This window comes from Phyllostomus hastatus, unplaced genomic scaffold (assembly GCF_019186645.2).
Source record: "Phyllostomus hastatus isolate PE091 unplaced genomic scaffold, TTU_PhHast_1.1 phas_contig_34, whole genome shotgun sequence".
Lineage (NCBI taxonomy): Eukaryota > Metazoa > Chordata > Mammalia > Chiroptera > Phyllostomidae > Phyllostomus > Phyllostomus hastatus.
Genome location: NW_025333857.1, coordinates 22,820,533 through 22,835,246, shown reverse-complemented (window position 1 = coordinate 22,835,246; position 14,714 = coordinate 22,820,533).

The following is a 14,714-nucleotide window of genomic DNA, read 5'->3' as shown; positions in this document are numbered from 1 at the left end:
AGCTCACTCATTTTTCCAGACTGAACCCACACGTTTGTTCCTCTTTGAAGTTTTCCAAAACTTACTTAGAAGCAAGTGTGCTGTTGTTTGTGCTCCTACAGTGCTGCAGGGACCTAGTTATGTGGTACAGTGATTGTATATTTTCCTATTAGTTTTCTTTGCACTGTGAACAGGTTCCTCTACAGGCAAGAGCAGTCGTATGTGCTCCAGCACCTAGCACAAAGCCTGAATATTGTGTATTCAGTTAGTAGCCAACAGCCTAGAGACCTAACATCATCCATGTATATGTTTGGTTTTGCCTAAGTGGCGTGAAGCCACATAGAGCTTTAAACTGTTTTTGAATTAATTGCCAATTCGACACAAAGATCCAAATATATATATGTCCTCTAAAATTGGAAGATATGGAATTGTTGGCTGGACCTAAGAAACAGTGCCTCCCAGCTAGCCACAGTTCCCACTGCTCCCTGAGATCAATGTGAGGTGGGATGCTTCATTTATTTACGGCGTCTGCTTAGTCTCTGTAGATATTGGAGATCTCACCCTGTTTCTAAAAACTACCCAGCACTAACCTTGTCACTTCCTTCCCAAAATCATTCTGGTCCTACTCCTCCATCCAGGAAGTAATCTATATCTGTTGAATTTCTAGTCCTGTGGTCCTTAAAGTGGGAGGTGTATCAAAGTCACTTGTTTAAAATACTATTTCAGAATCTTAAGGCAGTAGAATCATATTTGAAAAATCTTCCCTTATAAATATCTCACCCATTTTAAGAACCACTAAATCTGGTCCTTTATTCCCTTTCTCCTATTGCAGTTATTAGGAACACGGCTCATCTCCTCTAATAGATGGAAAACCCATAGCTGGAAGGATATTGGTTTTTTTCATCTCTGTTCTGGAAAGTGTTTTAAACATAGCAGATGCTCAATGAATATTTTTTGAATGAAAACCTTAAGTATGGTAGAAAAATTCTGAGAAAGGAGACCCTGAATTGGCAGAGGTGATTGTGCATGGCTCCATAGAGCATGGAGGACTTGATCTTTACCAAAACTAACCTTGTGGTCAGTTCTAAAGGTTAGAACTACACCCCTACATTCTAAAGGTAAGTTCTTCATCCCTTTTTGATGTATATCCAATGCAATAGTCTGCCTACAAGGCCTAATTCCCAAAGGGAGTAGTTAAAGCACCAAAAGAACCTTACTTCCTCACAGAAAAATATAAAAGAATCTTCATATCATAATATATTTGACGTCCCCCCTCCCCTGCATTTTTACTAAAATATCTGTCTTCACTGAAAAAGACAAAACTGTCAAGCACCAGATGTCACTGAAGGGAAAGAATGTACTAGCATGTTTTATATGTATTCTTTCTGCTTATATTTTTATGACTAAGACCTTAAGGAGACACATATAGCTGAAACCTGTGGATTAAATATGTACTTCAAACTACATGAGTGTTGCAGTGTTGGAGTTTTTTTTTAAATGAAGTGTGCCTTGTTTCTATTAAATTCTAATTATAACTACTGTAAGAGAAAATGAAGTTTCTCTAATTACCACAAGAGGGAGATATATAAATATCAGTCTAGGCACTTGACTTGCTTCTGTTTGGTACTTCAGCTTGATGAGTTCCACATTCTAGAGTCCTCTGAGAAAAGAGAGCAAGAGAGAGGCTTTATATTTTACATTATCCCCTTATTATGAGATGCCAACTATCTTTTTTTGCTCTGTAATTACTTAATTCTGCTCTAATGGTTTTAACATTCATAACCTGCTTGTAAATTTATTAGTATATCTGAGTCTACCTCACTTTTTGAGCAAGTCAGATATGGAGAATTCTGGTTCTACTCAACAGATTCATCCATCAGTATATATCTGTTGTGTATTTTAAACCTTGGGCTAAGTAAAGGGATGTGGAAGGAATAAGACCGGTTTTTTCACTGTGGACCACTCAGTCTAGTAGGGGTGTACTACCACTAAAACACATGATGAATAGGCCTAGTGATAGTGATATACAATAAATGGTTAAAGGATTCAGAGAGAAGGAAGTCATTAGTTCTGAGAACTTCAGAGATGGTGAGCCATGAAGAATGAAGTGTGGTTGCACTGTCTGAGAATGACAGAAAGGCCATTGCATGGATATTGCAAGCAAATGGAGAGAGATTCTAAAGAGTTTAGCCTTTTAGGAGAAATACAAGTCACCAGTATGGCTGAACTGAAGGATGCATGGAAGGGATAACGGAGAGAATGAAAGAGAAGATTGGAAAATTACGATGACATTTTTTATCCACATGTGGAGTAGTTATTTGATTCTAATCTTCTAGTGAGCCTTTTTCTACCTCAGAGCCTGAAAACCAAAAAATCTAACTTTCCTGAGTCTCCTGCAGTAGACAGGCTCCACCAATCACATGTTCTCCCATGAGATTTGGAAAGCAGAAGTGAGGTAGAGCTCATCTTTCTGGGGCTTTTAATATTATCTGTTTGCAAACATAGTGATGAAGAATTTTTATTTTCCCAGTGTCTAATCTAGCTCTTGTGGGTGTTGAGAAGCTGTCGTGGTGGCAGTGATTTCCTGATCCTGAGATTATGACTACAATGATATAATTTGAAGTCAACAGTTTGCATGGCAGCCTCCTGATTATCCATGTTTTTGTCTGCGGCTGAGACAGCAGGACCTTTGGTGGGCAAATGCTGTTGCATTGACCTGGGACCCATTCCTAGAGATCGGGCGTATAGCCCACTCCTCCAGACTAATTTGTAAACTCTCAGTTCCCTGGATTAAAACTCTTCCTGCTTCAAATAAACAGTATGGTTTCTGTTTTCTATGACTCATACAATTTTATGATGAGGACAAAGAGAAACCATTGAAGGATTTTTAAGTAGAAGAATGACATGACCAGACTTGTATGTCAGAAAGCTCAGGCTGTTGGCCTCATGAGTGGCTTAGCTGGTTGGAGCATTGCCCCGTATACCAAAAGGTTGCAGGTTTGGTAAAAGCTCAGGCTATTGAGAGAATGGAGTGTGCATTGAATGAAAGCAAAATTGGATATTGAGTTATTAAGAAGTGGTTGCAGATCATGAGGGTAGTAAGGGGATGCAGTAGAATATTGACACACAGTTTAACTTCAGGAAGGGCCAGTTTCAGGGACTTGTCACAGAGTTCTTTGTGCACAGAAGGGCCCCAAGTTTGGGGTTTAATATTGTTATCACTGTCAGAAAATTCTTAATAATTTTTGTCTTTGAGTTTGTGTTTTGTAAGTGAAGTCTGGTGAGACAATGGAGCATAAACACCTCAAAGGGCTTAGAGCCTTAGCTCATGCTGGATCTCCTTGCTTCCCTGGGACAGGTCTTTGGCTGTCTGATCTGCCCGCTTCCTGGGGCCCCAGACCTACACATCCTTTGCTTCCCCATCACTGCTCAACTGCTGCTGCCACCTCCCATAACCACCTAGGCAAGAGCCTGGGCTCAGAGAGGGTGGGATGCTGGCATGTGTGGGCCATGACAGTTTGACAGGGGAAAACGACCTTCAAGGGCAGGTTTTAATTGATGTAAGTGGGTAGAGCCTTACCCTGGCCTGACCATGCTGGGAACCATATCCTGGAACTTTTTTATTTGCCAGTACTGTGGCAGTGACCCTTCTTATTGAGGCTCTATTCCTGAGTGGCTCTTATAGATTGTTTCTGCCACAAAATAGCCCTTAGCGTGTTCTGTGAACATTCCTCTGGAAGAGGGCAAGCCCTTGCCTTTTGTGGACACTTAGTGCTTCCCTTGGGTCCACAGTTCTGTTGTTTTTGACCTTCAAGAAGCAAAAATCTGTGTTAGGCCAGATGTTTGTTTTCAGGCCCCAGGTGTCAATACAGGACCAGTTTCATACTGTTAGGAATCCATCACCATTGTCTTTAAAAGCCAATATTTTCATATGATAGTAGAGACTAGTTTGGTTGTTTTTCCTTGGCCTGGAGGGATTAGTAAAGAAGACACCTTGTCTCCTAGCATTATCTTCATAGAGATTAGCATACTGTGTGAGTTAGTACTGTTTGTTTGTAAGCATAAAATCTCTCTATGATTAACACAGAAGGAAAAAGGGTATTTGTAGCAAGGGACTAGGTAGATGCCCAAATCTAAGCATACCAATCCCCAGTGGCTAACTCAAGGGGAAAGGGGAGGTTTATAGCAAAGAGACTGGGTAAATCCCAGACTCTAAGGCCGTATTAGGCAATTGGATTTTGTCAAGATCAGGAACCTGGAAAGTTTGTTGAAGCCAGATATGAGGAACTAAAGAACAGACACACTCTTCTTCTAGAAGCTTTCTTTAGAAAGACTCACCTACTACTGTTTTTCATCTTTAATGACTTATACGTGGTTTAGAGTGCCAGGAGAGAGTGTGATTAACCTTGACCTTGCACACATAGCCATGCCTTAACCAGGTACCTGGTGTAGTTTAGTTGACAGTTCCACTGTGATTACATCCAGGAGAAGAGGGGATATTCCCAGATGAGCGTCAACTATGTGCCAGGCATGGTTACATATGTTACTTCATTTAACCCTTAATACTAGCCCATACTCAATGGGGTGTGTATTACTGTGACTGTTTTTCAAATAAAGAGGCTAAAGTTCTGAGAAGTGAACTGCCCATGGTGACAAAAATTAAGAGAACCAGAGCCAGTCAGGCAAGCACAGTCCTTCCCTGCTCTCCATGGGGGTCCCTGAGGATGCACTATGGTGTGCTCTGAAGGCATGGGCACAGGCTGGGGAAAGGCCCCTGTGGGAAATGGAGTTGTGAGCTCTGCAGTGCCACAATTAAAAAAAAAGCACCAGAACCAGAATTCAAACATAAGGCAAATGATTACACATATTGGGAACTTACTGTCTCATGTTATTAATCTTTAGTTAGTAGAGATGATGATCATGATGATACTGGTGATTATGACTATTTAGAGCCATTAAGAATATTCTCTCCTCCCTTTTGTTTGGTTGGTTTATTAGTAGGAGGTAGGTACAAGGGTTCACTCTGCCCAAATGTCCCTCCTTCTTTTCAACTAAATGCATCTTCTTGTGTTTTTTCCCGAAGGAGAAGCACGCAGAGCCTCACTCTGAGTTTCCTTATATTTGATATAATTCTAGAAGAACCAAATTTTAACTTCAGAAGTGGATTTATTGGAATCAGCCATATCAAAAACTGATAGGAATGACAATTAGTGGCCTGGCAGGGAAAAAAAGGGATCCAAACAGACACCAAAACTCAAAAGACAGAGTAAGAGGGAAACATTAAACCTAAGGGTAAGTGTCATTTGTGTTTCAGTAGTCTTAGAGATCTCGGCTATATTAAATCACAGGACAATAGCCATTGTTTTAGAAGACTGTTCAATGATGTTCAGCATCTACCATCCAAAATGCATACATGCAAAGTGCATGAAAGGACAATGTTTGTTCCCACCTAGATTAGAGGTGTCATGGCACCCCCCTGTGTGCTGCCCTGTGCTGAGCTCCTACATGGAACTGCCGGCACAGAGCCTTCTCATAGGGGCGGCCCTTCCATGAGTTGAGCCAAAGAGCATCAAAGGCCAAGCCCATGAAAATATACTGTGGTTTCTGTAAATGCACAGTGTATTTTTAAACATACATCTTTCTTCTTTAGTGTTGAAAGTACTCCATATGTATTTGTCTTACTTTAGTAGAACTAGAGAAGAGATTTCAAACCTTATTTCGTACTACCTGAACTTCTTTACTTTCCATCTATCCTTTTTAGTAGTTCCTCCTATATTTTAGTGAAAGCCCTAAACAAATACTTTGGTACTCTTTACTGTATACTTTCTAGACTATAAAGTTTCTTGTGGGGAGAAAACATATTTTGAATTTTTTTTTTAAATTTTCTCTCACATATTTCCTTCTATGACTACTGCCTTTATAAATCAGGCTTTTAAATGCTGTCAGAGGGCCTTAGAGTACCCATTGTCACACAATTGTCAAATATTCCGTCATATCTAAAGCTATGCAGCTGATTATATTAAGGATGGTATGATGCTTTGGGATGGGATGAAGCTAACTGAGGAGAGCCTACACAGAAGGAAAGGAGAAAGGGACTCAGAAAACACTGGCCTCAAGAAAAAGGAAAGAAAATGGGCTGGGATTCTGGAAGGAACTGTGACAAAGGCAGAAAAGAAGGAAGAGGAATATAAAAGGCTTTTTAGATGATAACACACAAAGTGATTCAAATTTAGTTGGTGAGGGGGGTTCTTATGCCAATAGCAGTGATTTTGGGAAGTCATAATGAGTGCAGAGTAGATCAAATCCTTGATGGCTATAGCAGCTGTGGTAGACTAAACTGCTTAACAAATAGACCCAAACACAAACTGGCCCAGGCAAATTACAAGTTTATTTGTTGCTTATGTAATAACAGCTCAAAGCAGATGCTTGGGTAGGCAAAGAACTCTCCTGTATTTGGCCATTAGAGACCAAGACTCTTTCCAGTCTGTGGCTCAGCCATCCATCCCCTGGGACTTTGTCATTGTCTGCACCTACAATATGAACAGGGAAGGAGAGAGTGGAGAGCCACCTGTTCACTTAGAAACTCCAGTGCAGAAGGGACACACATGGCTTCTGCTCTCATTCTACTAGAGACAATTCAGGCATCCAGTCCACTTTTGTAAGGGAGTCAGGGAACTGTAATTCAGCCATGGGCTCAGATAACATCCAGGTACCATGGCAGAAGGGGAGAATAGGTTTTCGTGGATAGCTTGTGGTTTCCGCCACAGTGGCTCAGGGAGTAACAGCATAGCCATAAGATTCAACAGGTCTGTTTTAGAATTCGTACCAGGTGAGAGTGGTCAGTTCTGCAGGGTCTCTACAAATCTCAGTCACTTCATCTATAAAATGGAGATAATGTATTGCCTGTCTTACAGGATTCTTACGAAGATTAAATGAGCTAATCAGTAGAAAGCATTTAGCAGAGCACATGGCTAACCATGAACACTCAGTAAATGTTTGCTGTTATTCTTCATAGCTATAGCTCAAAAAGGGGGAAAGCAATAGGCATTTATTCTGTATCTACTTTAGTTCTAAACTGATAACAGGTAATTTACATATGTTTATTATATAATTCTCAAAACAGCACCTGGAATTAAGTACATCTGCTTGTTATAGATGAGTGGTTTGAAGCTCAGTGAGGTGACACTGCTAGAATATAGTAAAATAGGATTTGAACCAAGGTTTATTTAATTTCAAACATGCTATTTACACTAAGCATACCTTTTTAAAAAAAGATTTTGTTTATTTATTTTTAGAGAGGGAATGGAGGGAAAAAGAGAGAGAGAGAAACATCAATGTGTGGTTGCTGGGGGTCATGGCCTGCAACCCAGGCATGTACCCTGACTGGGAATCGAACCTGCGACACTTTGGTTTGCAGCCTGCACTCAATCCACTGAGCTGCACCAGCCAGGAGCATACCTTTTTTTAAGTAAAAAAAAAATAAGTATACCTTGAAGGGTGAAACAAATGGAGATTGGGGCAAAGGCAGGAGGCTAGATGGAACAGTTAAGTCTGGGACAAACGAGTGTGAATTATTTGACTCAGAACAGGAGCCTTAGAGAAAAGGGACCCAGACCTTAACTGTCATTCTTATCCTTCCCTAATCCTAACCCACAGTGTAGATGAGGTACCTTTAAGATGACAAGGGAGGAAGAACATGTGCCTTAACATGAGTTAAAATGTGTGCAAAACTACCACAGAGTTATATTTGTGCTCATATTCTACCTCTAATTATGTTCCTTCTAATCTTTGAGATACCCAGATACTGGTCAAATTTTGTAGCATGATTGAAATTTTCCTATACTGTCATTAGAATTATTTCCAGAGAAGGGGCACCAGAGGAAGCTTGGGACCAGATATGCAGTCACCAAAGGAAAAATTCTGCCAGGTACTCCTGGAGGTCAGTGGATGGGTTCCATTCTCATTTGTCAAAGATGTACTCTCCCACTTCATCTTCAGAGATAGTAGTAATTCAGGTCAGTTTTCTGGTGTTCCATGAGGCCATATAAAATGCCTTTAGATGTACAAGTGAAACCAAAACTGAATATGTTCATCACTGCAGTACTTCTCAGATACTTTGCTATGCTGAATTGCATTACAAAAATTCGCACATTGAGGGTATGGTATGCAATACTTCCCAAATCTGTTTGACCACTGGCTGTTTTGCCATAGGGAGTATTTTTCCAGAGAACACACTTTGGGAAACACTGTTCTAATGGATTTTATTAGTTGATAATCCAGAGTGACCTGAATTTTGAGAACTTTGAAAAGGATTTGCTGTGTTCTTAGGAAAATACATTTTCCAAAATCTCGTGAGATTTCTTTCACAATCCTAACAAGGCTAATAAATCCCTTTCAATTACTTCTCAAGCTACCATATAAGAGACATTATTAATTTCCTGTGAAACAGCCATTTCTTCCTCTCTTTCCCAGCATGCCCTCTGTCAGGGGATGAATCGTGAAGGGTTTAATCAAGTACCAGCAGTCATCTTTGTGTAAGTGCTGGTCTAGGGCACAGGTGGCAAACAAGGCCTACGGGCCAAATCCAGCCCTCCACCAGCCTGGCACCTTGTTTCTACCTGGCAGTAGCGCCGAGCTCTTGCTTAACTACTCAGGAGTAGTTGCATTTATACAGCCCTAACATTACATTCGACCCTTTGAAGGCAACCACGAGGCTCATGTGGTCCCCAGTGAAAATGGGTTTGACACCCTTGGTCTAGGGGTTAGGCATGTGACTCTGTTTTTTCCAGTAAGGCAAAGAGAAGTAAGTAACTCTTTCTGGATTTCTGCAAAAAACTTTTTTTTTTAAATTAAAAGACAGACTGGTGAGGAGCAAACCCATTTTTTGCCTTTTCCCTTTTTCCTGCTTTGAATATTGTCTTGTAAATGTTCAATATGTATAATAGGATGTCCTCATAAGGTATCAGGGACAGGTTGAGATGTTCAGGAGAGTTTCAGAAATTACATCTATAGCTTTCCTATGTTTGACCTAGAACCATCCACTTGTGAGATTCCTGTCAAGTAAAATTGTGTAGGCTGGTATTATTTAATTCACTTTTATCTGGGTATTCTCTCACTCAGAGCAGAAGAAATTCTAGCTGATCCCTAAGGCACATGTGGAACCACAAGCTGCATACAGGTGCAGCCGTGGATGTTGCAGCACCTAGAGTACTAACTGTAAAACTCCCTTTCTCTCTTCCTCTTTAAAAACCGTATTAGAATAAAGTGAGAGTAACACTATTGCATAAATCATTTTGAACTTGCTCTAATTTAGAAAACAGTTATTTGAAAATTTTATTATTTTAAATACTACGTACAAGTGACAAATGACATGGACACATTTACAACTGAGTGATAAACACTAGTGCTGTGTAAAGTTGTGTTGGGAACTTCAGATACAGACAATCCCCCCCGAGATTTTGCTTGTCTTGTTAGCCTTGTAGATAAGGACCCTAAACAGGCTGTTCCAGAGGCTAGATGATTTTCCCTGTGAAGAGCCTGAGAGTAAATATTTTTGGTTTTGTAGGCTATATGGTTATCTGCCACCACTACTGAACTCTTCCTCTGCTGTGTGAAAGCAGGCATAGTCTGCAATCATGGCTGGGTTCCAGCACAACTTTATTTATAAAAATAAACAGTAGATTGATTTTGGTCCTTTGGCTATAGTTTGCTGCCCCTTGTCTAATCCACCATTTTTTCTCCCTTACTATTTTCTGGCTGATATTTGAAAAAAATATTCCCATTTTATAGGTCAGAAATTTGAAGTTTAGAGAAGAAGTTCAATAACTTGTCCATGGCCAAGTCACAGGCAAACTGGAATTCGACCCCAGTTCTAGTTTTTAAACCTGTGGTCACCACAGCACCCTGACACTCTCCCATATTTGGGACCTTCTCTGCAGATTAGAAAAGGCCATTTTAGAGACTAAAGTCCACTTTGGTGGTACAGCAGAGAGTAGTACCTAAAGGGCTACTCGCAAAGAGTGAAATTTTAATCAGAGAACTCAAAACTAGAAGAGCTAGATTATGGTCCCTCTTCCTTGGTCTGGGAATTATTTTCTCAACTTATTGCTAGGAATAAGAAGACTGTTTTTTGTCCCAGCTTGGACCCACCTAGCTGGTATCTTTTCATGTTTATCAAATGCTGACATGGGCTCTGCCTTTGAGTCCCAGCCCAAGCAAACTGGCTGTCCTTGCATGCTAACAAAACAGCATTTTCCTTGGATCATTTGTTCTCTAGCCTGGGCCACCCCTGAGCCCATTTCTGTCAAAGACTCTTCTACCTCACAGGCCAACTCCTCTCCTACGAACTCTGAAAGGGCCTCTGAAGCCAACACTGTTTACCAGTTTGTTCTTAAACATGTCAGAACTGTAATCAAGATGAGGTCAAGCAACAATTTTCACAGCTGTTACAAAACATTGCTAATTGCTCTACAGGCTTCATAGAAAACACAGTGTTGCAGCCTGGAAATGGTAATTACTGTGATTCAGGTTTCTTGGCCTAAATTCCCTGGCTGCATGTTTTCTTCCAGCTAAAGGGGGAAAATTAAAAAAAAAAAAAGAAAAGAAAGAAAGAGAAAAAGAAAAGCAAAACACCAAAATACCCCAACTTTAATAATAATAATAAATAATAATGAATAATAATACAAAACTGTAAAAAGTACTCCTACCATGAAGAGTTGTTCTGACTAAAATTGGGATCCTTTGTTCAGGAACCAGTGTAGATCTCATGAGTGGAAAGAAACTGAAGATTTGGATTCTCTACCTCATGTTAAGAAATATTGATTGCATCCCACAAGAAGGCTTTCACTTAACCACATTTTTAAAAGCTTTCACAAATATTGCAATAAAGTGAAATTCATTGCTAGTTAAACTCTAACACCAGAATGAGCTTATTTATCATCCAGATGACTGAGCTGCTGGTGAGAGGAAACAGAGGGACAGTAGAGGATTTATAGAGCACATCTTGAAATATCTTCTTGCAAGGTAATAAAGGCCGTGCTCCATATTAGAATCTAATGGCCAATAAACAATTTTCAGAAAAAGAAAAATAAAGGTGGTGGAAATAGAGTGCATTGGGAAATTCCATTTATACTACAGTCAATTATTGCAGAGCTCAGCTATATTATAAACTTTTTTCCCCATTAAGCATAGCTTGTCAGAAATCCTATACTGAGGGAATAAAATGTCAGGATGGTGCCCAAATCATTACAGCATGTTCCTCATAACAGATTCTCACTTAGAACCTCTAAATGATTTGTGACAGTGTTCCTGACATTTGAAAGTAAAATTAGTCAAGTGATATTTTTAAATAAAGAATGTTTGGTGATGTTTGAGTAAAGCCTGCTGACACTTAAACCTGATTTTTTTCTGCCATGCTTCATTCACAAAGTGAAAAGTCCTGTCTAAAGCTGTACTTACATGTGCATCTTTGAATATGATACTGCTTTAATAGAGTTTATATGCCCCTAGTCATAAAAAAAAGAATATAAGAAGGAGAGGTAAGTTTATCATTAAAGAGGTAGATGAGATTCTCATTTCATTTGGGGTGCCTTTAACTTTAAAGGTGAAATAAAATATAGACAGTTGAGAAAGTCAAGGTAGAGGGAAAATGAAGAAAGAAAAATATGAAAAAGAGGGAAATTGTTATACAAAATATACATACTGTTCATTAATTTCCCAGAGGTCACAAATTTTATTCTGAGCTTCTTGGTTTCCTAGACAAAAAAGGTAAGGAGTCATATGATTTTGGGCCCATAAAATAAACATAAAGTGATTGTTCGTGATAGACATGTGTTTTGGTATTGAGATCAAATGATGAGAAATTTGTTTTATGAGTTCTTACAAAAAGAAAATTTTATAAACTAATAAACTATATCCTTGAAAACATTATGACAGTAAGTAAAGTATCTCATAAAGCTCTTTCTCATGGTATCCTTCAGCCTAGGTCAGTGGCAGATTGGTGCAGCATAGTTCAGCTAAGGCACCTGTGATGGAAGAGAGCTAAACCAACACTGTGTAACTGGAGAGCCTGTGGTTTCTCTTTGTCCCTGTCCCTCCTTATTTCCATCTGCCCTATTAACTTAATTGGTGTTTATTTTTTCATACTTTTTTTCTGTGTTCCCTTAGGCTCACACACACACACAAATACCTGTTCTTGGAAATACTAGTAGAGAGCAGATTTCACTTATAGAGTTATGGTCATATGGTCATGTTGGGACCTAATCTGCAATATATATGTGTGTGTGTATATATGTGTATATACATACACATATAAATCCTTAGTGAAATTGAATTCACAATAAAAAATTAACAATCTGTGAGCTGACAGATAGCAAGGAAAAAAAAGAATCAATATTCTAATGGAAGGAAAATAATATAACATTATTTTATAACATGTTTGTATACAATATATGAACTTTAGGAGGTCAAGGCAAGCAGCTAGGATTCCTGTGTAAAAAGGACCTGAAAGTTTGCCCAGTTTCTGGTGTAATTACATTAGTGCCTCCTTTCATGCTCAAAAGTATCTCAGTTTGGAAGTTAAGTACTGTGGTCACCTCACCTCTAAATACTCTAGAATCAAAAGAGGGAGGCTAATGATGCTGCCAATTAGTTTTCCATGGGTCAGTATGGCAATTACTGGGGAACATGGCAGAAATTTCATGGCAGAGGACATAGTCAACCTGCAGTATCAAAGCTACCTTTGAATGATCCTAAAGAATTGGAGTCACTGGGCGACCCAATTATCTGTACCATATCACAGGGTAAGCCCTTTTCTACTTGAAACAGAAAGATCTCTGATTTTTATGGAGATATGAGAACTTGGATCCAGCAGCTGATTAGGAACTGCAGTACCATTTATAGCATCATTAACACAAGGGTACAGGATAGCATTGAGTGGTGGCTGAGATAGGAACAGTGGCATTTAGTGTCTGAAAGCAAGATTAGAAAGGTCATGAGCCATAGGGGATATAGAGGAAAGGAGAGAAGAGAAACTCTTCCTTGAAACTACATACATTCTTTATTACTACATAACCTGAGAATTATTAGTGAACCTGATTTCTCTCTGTGTGTGTGTGTGTGTGTGTGTGTGTGTGTGTGTGTATGAGAAAGATTGAGTGTGAGAAATAGCAAAAATGAATGACTAAAGATGGGGACTGGAGAAATGAGAGTTTGCTGGTGACTAATTTGGAGACCCAAGGACAAAACTGAGAAGGGCCAAACATCCCTGTGACTGTAAACCAGGCTGAAGGGAAACAGTGCTACAAACACACTTGACTTTAAAACCAGTTCAACAAACAATGCAATGAGACTTTAGAGAAAAGAATTTTGCTATTTCCTTTAAAATTCTACATTAAACTGTAAATTTGCTGCCTTTGTTTCAACTAGCAAAAAGAAAGAAAAGACTGGAATGCCAGGTAAAGCAGGTAGATATATAGATCCTAGTGATAGGACATGCTCACATGGGGAGAGATGACCTTGACCTAGGTAAGGTAAAGGAAAATGGATTTGTGTCCCCTACATAAGGACCAGAGCCTCAAAAAGTACTCATGAGCAAATAGCTGCAGAAGTAGATGTTTGCTGGATTACTTTGTTCCATGGACTTTGTTGTGTCAGAACAATCAACCAGGAGAAATTGAAACTAAAGGCTTCTAGCCTGGGTAAGCAAACTGTATTTACACAGTTCATGCAGTATAGGAACTCCAGGCAGGAAATTAAAATAAAGTATATCCAAGATAGTTGATAAATTAGGGATTTGACAGAAGGAAAGGAGAATGGTTGTGCAAAACATACTGAAAATACAGGGCTAATAGAATTCCCAAAGATAAAAAATCCTTAGTGAAATTGAATTCACAATAAAAAAATTAAAAATCTATGAGTTGACAGATAGCAAGAAAGAAAAGAAATCAATATTCTAATGAAAGGAAGACAATATGCCTTGTTGGAAATGACTACACATTAATATTTTTAGAATAGATTAAAGAAATAAAGGGAATACTGGACACTATAGTAACAATGAGTGTGCAAAATAATGTAGGGTATATAATAAATGGGTAGACAAAATAATAGTTTAGAAAGAAGCTCATTAGGAATGGTGGAAATGAAAACATAGTCTTTGTAATTAAAAACTCAGTGGGTGAGTTAAATGACAGATTAGATGCAAGAAAGTAAGACTGAGGGAATTGGAAGATCAGTATGAGGAAATCACCCACAATATAGAGCTCAGCAATGAAAAATCTGAAAGAGCAACTAAGATATATGAGAGAGAGCATGAGAAAATATAAAGTGCGTGTAATGTAAGTTCTAGTAGGATGGAATAGAAAGAGTGAAAAAAGAGGCAACATTCTAAAAAAAATTTTTCATGTTTGAGGAAAGAATTACATCCTCTAATTGACTAAGCACACTAAATCTTGAAAAGGATAAATAAAAACCTAGAGAATGTGGGAAACTAAAGATAATCAAAGAGAAAGGTCTTAAAATCAATCAGAAAGAAAAAAGAATTTTTTCTAACAGAGGCATCACTATAAGATCAGTGATGAGGTCTGTCCAGAAAAAGTCCAGCCATTGCTAATATAATGAGAATGGTCTGTGTGACATTGCTGTAACCTGGAATCCAAGGAGAGTGGACTGGAATGCTCACATGTGAACAATGACAACCTCACTGTACTAGTTGGTGGGGGCAGTAGATGCCATTGATG